We start from the raw sequence: 8,429 nt of genomic DNA, 5'->3' as shown, positions 1-8,429 counted from the left end.
CCTGGTACCACGTGCATGGAGGCCTGCTCCAGCGTGAAACAGGGGGGGGGGGGGGGGCGTGTATTTGGGGATTTTTTTTGCAGAGCCAGCGATGCCCATGCAAGGATAGAAGAAGGGAAAGCAGCAGCCTCCTCTGCCTGGAATGCCCTTCCCACATACTCACAGGGCCCCTCCTGAAGCCCCTTCAGCTCTTTTTCACTTGTTCCCTTCCCAGGGAGACCTTCCCCTGGACCCTGTCCAACCTGCCATCTGTGCTGGGCACCTCCTTTCCCTCCCTGCTCATTCCCCTCCTTGGCATTTTCTTCTCTACCTTCCCACATATTTTGTCCCTCTTTTTCCTTTTTTTTTTTTTTTTGGTATCGGGGGATGAACTCTGGGGCCCTCGACGACTGAGCCACATCCCCAGCCCTATTTTGTATTTTATTTAGAGACAGGGCCTCACTGAGTTGCTTAGGGTCTCACTTTTGCTGAGGCTGGCTTTGAACTCGTGATCCTCCTGCCTCAGCCTCCTGAGCCGCTGGGATTACAGGCATGCTCCCCTGCACCTGGTGATTTCGTCCCTCTTGCTTAGTGTCCAAGTTCTTCTTCTCAGGGCCGGAGTACTTGCTTTGTTCACTGCATTTCCAGTGCCTAGATCCGTTCTTGGCATGGTGTAAGAGCTCGGCGCTTACTAAATAAATGAAACCTGGTTGTTCACAAACTGTAATAAGAAATATATATTTGGGGAGATGGGGTTGTGGCCCAATGCTGACCTAGCACATGTGAGGCCCTGGGTTCGATCCTCAGCACCATATAAAAATAAGTAAATAAAATAAAGATATTTAAAAAATTATATCTAAAAAAAAAAAAAAGAAATGTATTTGGAGTCCATCCCCAGCTCCTGGCTCTGAGCTCCTAAAACCCTGGGACTTTCCTAGAGATGCAGCTCTAAGAGCATCATTTGTTCTGATGTTGCCTCTGACCTCAGGTCCTGCCACAGATCTCACAGATGCCTTGGAATTCCCTGGGAGCATCTTCTGTGACAATAAGGCAACTGTTAGTGGGGTCCTGGAAAGTCACAGGAAGACCAAGCCAGGAGTGGGAGCTTGAAATGTCCAGCCCCATCCCCCATCCTCAGGTAGCAAAGAGGGAGGGGCTGGAGATTGACTTCATGATCCATTATGCCCATGGGATGAAGTTTCCATAAAAATTCCTAAGTACAAGGTTCGAAGAGCTTCTAGGTTAGTGAATACATCCATGTGCCCAGGAGGGTGGTGGGCCCCGATCCCATGCAGATAAAAGCTCCTAAGTTTGGGACCCTCCCAAATTTCACTCTATGTACCTCTGTGTTAAGTGTCCATCTACGTCCTTTCTCATAGCACATGTGTTTTCCTGAGTTCCAGAAGGTGTCGTGGAAAATTATGGAACCCAAAGAAATGGTCATAGGAATCTCTGATTTGTAGTCAGGTCAGACAGAAGTGTGGAAGTGTAGGTAACCTGAGGGCCCACTGCTTATGATTGGCATCTGAGGTGGGGCAGTCTCTGTAGGACTGGGTCTGTGTCACTCCAGATAGTCGGCGTCATAATTAAATAGCAGCGTGCTCTCTGTTGGTGTCCCGAAAGTAGAAATGATGGGTGTGGAAAACCACCCACATCTGGTGTCAGAAGCGAGGTGTTCTGAAAATACTGAAAGTAATATGAGTGTCCTGGGGAAGGGTTGCCTTTTCCTATACACCTACCTGGGGAGTTTGTGGAAGCTCACATCCCTAGGCCTTGGCCCCAGGTCTTCTCGGGTGACCCTGGTCCTGGCTCCCTGTGCAGATACAAGAATGTTCTGCCTTGAATCAGAGACACCTAGGAGAAGCAAAAAGAAGGGGTGAAAGCTGCCACATCCAGGAGCTAGCAACCGTGGGTGACTGTATAAACCGTCAATTGGGATACGATCCAATGTGAGGACAAAGCTTTTTTAAAGTTCATGGGTTTGTTGGATTGTGCATTTTTTCACCCCCAGGGCAACACAGGGTGACACAGGGTGACACAGGGAGAGAGTGTAGCAAAAGGACAGTCACTGTGGGGGCAGGCAGGGCCAGGAAGGGAATTCGTGTGCCTGTCCTGAGAGGAGCAGGTCGATGCGGCGTGGAGTATTACACAGGGATGAGAAATGGCTGGCTAGATATCTGCATGGCAACCAGGATGAAAAGTAACAGTGCAGCATTTGGTGAAGGAAAAAATAGAATCAGATTCCTAACACAATATCATTAACATAACTGTAAAATGCATGCTTGAGGCTAGGCAATGATGTCTTAAAATGCAAAAATTACTAATAATAAGAGAAAAAATAACTGCATTAAAATGAAGAACACTTGGGATGGTGTCAGAAGAGACCATTAAGAGAGTGAAAAGGCCGACAATATACAGGAAGTATTTATCCCTGTATCCAATAGATGATTCATAGGAGAACACAAAAATAACTAAGACAAATCGACATAGAAAAGCAAATAGCCCAGTATAAAAATGGGCCAAAAAACTTGATTGAACGTCTCACAGAAGACCAGATACAAATAAGCCACATATACATGGACAGGCTGTGTGCTCAGCACCATAGTTATCTGGGAAATGCAGGCTAAAGACTTAACAGGAAACCACACTCCTGCCAGCAGAATGGTTGAAAACTAAGACTGACAGTGTCTCACTTAGGCTACGTATGTTGCTGGAGGAAGTGTCAAAGGGCGCTGAGGAGGCATGATAGGGAGGGGAAGTATCTGCTTCTCTATGACCCATGGTGCTTCCCCTGTACATACCCCAGGGAGATAAGCTCCATGGCCACCACAGACATGCACCAGAAAATGTTCATCGACACTTCATTCATCAGAGTTGAAGGATATGGAATAACAACCCCCGGGGAGAAAGAAGGCAAATGATGGGTTTTGGTCTCTAGACTTTCATCCCAGTCTCAATGGGTTTCCAACTCTTGCAACTGTTTCCCTGATTTACACTTTGAACCTGCACAACTAGTTTCCTCATGGCTCAACCGGCACATCCTACGTCTCTAATGCTTAAGTCACACTAAACATTCTGCTATCGTTAATTCTCCTTAAGACCTATAAAAAACAGACCCCACTGGGCGCGGTGGCACATGCCTGTAATCCCAGCAGCTCAGGAGGATCGTGAGTTCAAAGCCAGCCTCAGCAACAGCAAGGTGCGATGCAATTCAGTGAGACCCTGTCTCTAAATAAAATACAAAATAGGGCTCAGCGGTCGAGTGCCCCTGAGTTCAATCCCTGATACCCAACCCCTCAAAAAAAACAGACCCCTCTTGTAATCAGTAGCCATTTTCTCCCCTGAAAATGTGCCATTTCACTGCTACTTAACAAAAACAGCTTGCTGATCGGAGGTCTGCTCCCGTTCTCAGTTATCTTTGCCTACAAGAGTCAAAAGCTGGGAGCTGGGGTTCTGGCTCATTGGTAGAGTGCTTGCCTAGCATGCGTGAGGCACTGGGTTCAATCCCCAGCACCACATTAAAAAAAAAAAAAACTGAATAAACAAAAGAAAGGTATTGTGTCCATCTATAACCAAAAAAAAAAAAAGAAAAGAAAAGTCAAACACTTGGAAAAATCCAACAATTCAAAGTTAATAAAACTTTGAATACTGCACAGCAATAAAAAAGACATGATTAGTGAAAGAGAAGACTATGTAACTCCATTATGTGAACTTCAAGAAAGTCCCATCTGTCTAGATGGTAAGAATTGGAATAGTGATATCTGGGGATTGGCTTTGACCAGGAAGGATCAGAATGGACCTACCAGAAGGCTGGAGGTATTCTATATGTTCATCTGAGTGATGAGTTAACATAGGTACCCCGACATTCGTACCCAGCTACTAATAAAATTCATTGAATTGTACACTGTTATGGTTTGGATGTGAGTTGTGCCCCAGAAGCTCATGTGTGAGACAATGTAAGAAGGATCAGAGGAGAAATGATTGGGTTGTGAGAGTTTTAACCCAATCAGTGAGTTAATCCCCTGATGGGGATTAACTGAATGGTAACTGAAGGCAGGTAGGGTGTGGCTGGAGGAGGTGGGCATTGGGGGCGTGGCTTTGGGTATATATTTGTATCTGGTGACTGGGGACCTCTTTCTCTACTTTCTGATCATCTTGTGAGCTGCTTCCCTCTGCCACACTCTTCTGCCATGATGCTCTACTTCACCTCGAGTCCTGAGGAATGGAACCAGCCTTTTGAGACCATGAAACTATGAGTCCTTAATAAACCTTTCCTCCTCTACAATTGTTCTGGTTGAGTCATTTAGTCACAGCAGTGAAAAAAAGCTGACTAAAACATACATTTAGGATTATGTATACTTTACTGTGTATGTGTTTTACCTCCATTAAAATTGAAACAAATTCTTGCACAGAAATCAATATGCATTTTGTAAGAATACCTGGAAATAGGAAGGAATACAATGAACAGATGAGCAATCATGGGAGTTTGTTGGGGATTGGGAGGGGATAGACCTAACAGCGAAGACATGAAGAAATGCAAAAAGGAGCCTTGTCCAAAATAATGATGAAAGTTTGTATAAACTAAGGAGTGTGATTAATTCAATTTTCTGTGAACTCAAGGTACAAAAGCAATAGCAGCAGAATAGGGGAAGTAGAAGTTAAGGCAGAAAGCACAGGGCTTTAGAAACTTGAGCTGAACAAACACTAAGAGAACTGTGGGATCGTTGTAATCCAGTGTCTCTTCTTCCCTTGCTCATGTATTAGTCAGTTTTACATCATTATAACAAAATGCCTGACATGGGCTACTTATAAAGTAAAGAGGTTTATTTTGGCTATGGTTCTGGAGCTTCAGGTCCAAGATTGGATGGCCCCATTGGTTTGGATCTCTGGCCAGGGTGGCACGCCCTGTCAAGAGCACATGTCAGAGCAAATTCTTACATCAGGAGCCAGGAAGCAGAGACTGAGAGCTCAGGGCCCCACGGTCCCCTTTGAGGCACACCACTAGACCTTTGGACTTCCCATGAGATACTACCTTTTTTCTTTTTTTTTAATACTTTATTTTTTAGTTATAGTTGGACATGATACCTTTATTTTAAATATCTATTTTTATGTGGTGCTGAGGATTGAACCCAGGGCCTCACACATGCTAGGTGAGTGCTCTACTGCTGAGCCCCAGCCCCAGCCCAAAGAGATCCCACCTCTTAAAGGTCCAAAGTGTCTCCCACTACTGCCACCTTGGGCCCAAGATTTTACAAATAAACCTTTGAGGACACCCATATAAACTATAGCAGCCCATTATCAAGAGCAGCCCACCCTGGTCTGCTCAGTGTCATGATGGGATCCAAGACAGTGACAAACCTAAACAAGACAAAGTTCTTGAGTTGGATCATTCAGGGCCAAAGCTTCCCACGTTGGTGACAACCTGGCACTTAAGCCAGACTACACCTGTGTCCGTCCACATGTTTATCAGTTGGTACACCACCTTGTCAAGCCCAGTTTGGAGGAAACTCACCCATAGCAAACTTTGAGTAAGGTTTAGGTTCTCCTGCTAAGAAACCATCACCCTGGTTCATAGGCCATAATCCTGGTGTCTCATTGGAAACATTTTTGTGTGACACCAGTGACAGCTGCTGGTGGGACAACCATTGGATCAAGAAGAATCCCCACTTTAAAGAATTTCAGTAACAATATTGTTTTGAGTTGAATTCTTATGTCCCTCCCAAATTCCTATGTTGAAGTCTTAACCTCTAGTACCCCAGCCCGTGACCTTGTTTGGAAATGGGTTATTATATGTTATTACTAAGCAGAGCAGGCCCCTAATCCAACAAGACTGGTGTTCTTACAGAAAGGGAAACTTGAACACAGAGGGAGAGCAACATGTGGTGATGAAGGCGGAGATCAAAAGTGAAGCTTTGTCAGGCCAAGGAACACCAAAAATTGCCAGCAAACCACCAGCAGCGGGGAGAGAGACCTGGAACAAATTCTTCCTCATTGGCCTCAAATGGACCCAACCCTGCTGACACCCTGGATTTCCGGCCTCTAGAACTATGAAGTGCTGTTTAAGGCCCCCTGCCAGTGGCCCTTTGTTAACAGCCCTAGGAAATGGAGGCTGTGGTCTGAAGCAGATCCTGAACTGCCTTCCTCCTTGTTCCCAGCCCTCTCTTAGGAGTCTCTCTCCACTCTAATAAGAGAAAAAAGGATTTCTTCTCTGCAGCATGGAAATGACTTCCAGTGAACATTCAGAACATTTGAGATTGTTTTTAGAGGTGGAGAGGAGTGCATGGGGGTGAGGGTCATGTGAGGTGTCATGAAGAGGTCCTGCAGAGCAGCCACTGGGCACTGCTGGTGAGAGCCAAACCTCAGGGGATCAGGCTCAGAGATGCTCAGGATGGAGTTGGCAGAGGTTTGTTGTGGAGGATGTGAGAAGACTGCTGGGAACAGCTGGGGAGTGTGTGTTTGTGTGTTGTTAGTGCATGCATACGCAGGTGCATGTGTGAGTACATGCATGAGTTTATGTGTGCAAATGTGCCTGAATTTGTGTGTGCATGTATGTATTTGTGCTCTGAATAGATTGAGAAATTAAAGTACAAATCAGTGGAGGCACCCAGCAGGAGTAACTGGTCCTTTAATGAATCCCCCCAAACTCCTCCTTCTTTCCCTCCTGGGCTTGCTATGAACCTTCCTTAATTAATGCCTGCAGAAGGCTTTCAGATGCTAGAAGCAGCAGCAGCAGCAGCAGCTTTATAAATAAACACAGACTTCTAAAGGTTGACTAATGCCTTCACCCCTTAGGAGGGAGACAAGAGCTGTGCTGTGTTGGGGGCAGGGGCCTCCAAGTCAAAGGAGGCAAAGACAGTGGCAGCAACAAGGTTTGGGGCCCAGTTCCACCATTAAATAGTTGCTTCTCCTTGGGAAGGTTACACCCCTCCCTGGGCTTGGTGAGCTGCAAGTGTTGGACTGTGACCTCACCAGATCCTTTCTCATGCTCACATTTTATATAGTGCTTTTGGCCAAGGCCACAGAGTTGTGTCAAGCTGAGTACAAAAGGGTATTCAAGAGAAGCAGGCAGGGGCCATGTGGCTGCTCCTTGCCAGATGGGCTTCCCTGGCCTGGAATCACCCACACAGTGACCTGTTTACAGAAGACCAGTACTAGGCTCTCTCAGGGAGGCTTAGGAAGGGTACCTAACTAAAATCTGGGTGATGGCAGCCACAGAGGGACTGCAAAGTCATTCTCCTATGCTGTGAGTGAGGCACCCTGCCCTGGCCCTGGAGGGGCCTGTCTCCTGGTGATGGAGACAAAGAAAGTCGTGACCATTTTCTACTTGAGGCTGATGGCTACCTTTGACAGTGGCCTCCCCTGATCTTACATCCTAACTCAAAAGGAAAGACCCCAAAAGATAAAGGGGGCTGAATGTTGAGATGGAAAATAACCACATCTGGTTCATCCTTTCATTTGGCAGAGGAAGCTGTGGCTTTGAATGTTCATATGAGGGGGGTTTTGTCACATGCAGCAATGACAGAGGTTAACCCAGAATGCAGGCTCCTGCCTCTAGGGTAGCTACTTGTCTGCGGCCTGATTTCTTTTAGGTGTTTATTCTAAGCTGGTACATTAATTGGACAGCTGAACAAAGGGGATCCCTGGGGTCGGATGTTTGGCTAGCCATCTACAGTGATATATATGGTGACCATTTGGCCCATTTTCCAATGACAGTCTAAGTTTATGCCTATTGTCTGGTGGAATTATTAATAGTTCACATTCAGAAGTATCCTATTTAGGATGAATTATGTGGTCATCCTACTGATAAACAACAGGATGACACCAAATAAGAAAGAGGACTTAAATCCCCAGTATCTTTGACTTATAGAACAGAAAAGAGGTACAAAATCCCTCCAAAATTGTTCTGCAGTTTTCAGCTTAAGTTGTGTAATGGAAAATCATTCTGTATTTTCCTCCATTAGGTGGTGTGATGGCAAGTATTTGAGCTGGAAAATATTCCCCAAGATCTTCAAATTAGGGCCACCCCCACTGGACCAGTAGCTGTCTAAGGTTGTCACACATGAAATGCCAAGTAGTTCCCAATTCCAGGGTCACTGAGTCTGAAGTTATAATGAGACTTTATTTTTAAATTTTTTTTTTTTAGTTGTAGATAGACACAATACCTTTCCTTTGTTTGTTTATGTGGTGCTGAGGATAGAACCCAGTGCTAGGCAAGCTCTAGCTCACACATGCTAGGCAAGCGCTCTACCACTGAACTACAACCCCAGCCTTGAGACTTTATTTTTATTATCAAGTTCTACCACCTTTTTCTATAAATAGAGGAACTGACATCCAGAGAGAGGAGAATGGGGAGGAGGGGAGATCATATAACAGATCATTGGGTCTTGCTCTTTCTTCTGCAGGAGACTGACTCCATGTGTCTGGCTGTTTACATGCAGAAAGGGGAGAAG

The sequence above is a fragment of the Marmota marmota genome, unplaced genomic scaffold, assembly GCF_001458135.2.
Source record: "Marmota marmota marmota unplaced genomic scaffold, marMar, whole genome shotgun sequence".
Classification (NCBI taxonomy): Eukaryota; Metazoa; Chordata; class Mammalia; order Rodentia; family Sciuridae; genus Marmota; species Marmota marmota.
This window is presented reverse-complemented; position numbering follows the sequence as displayed.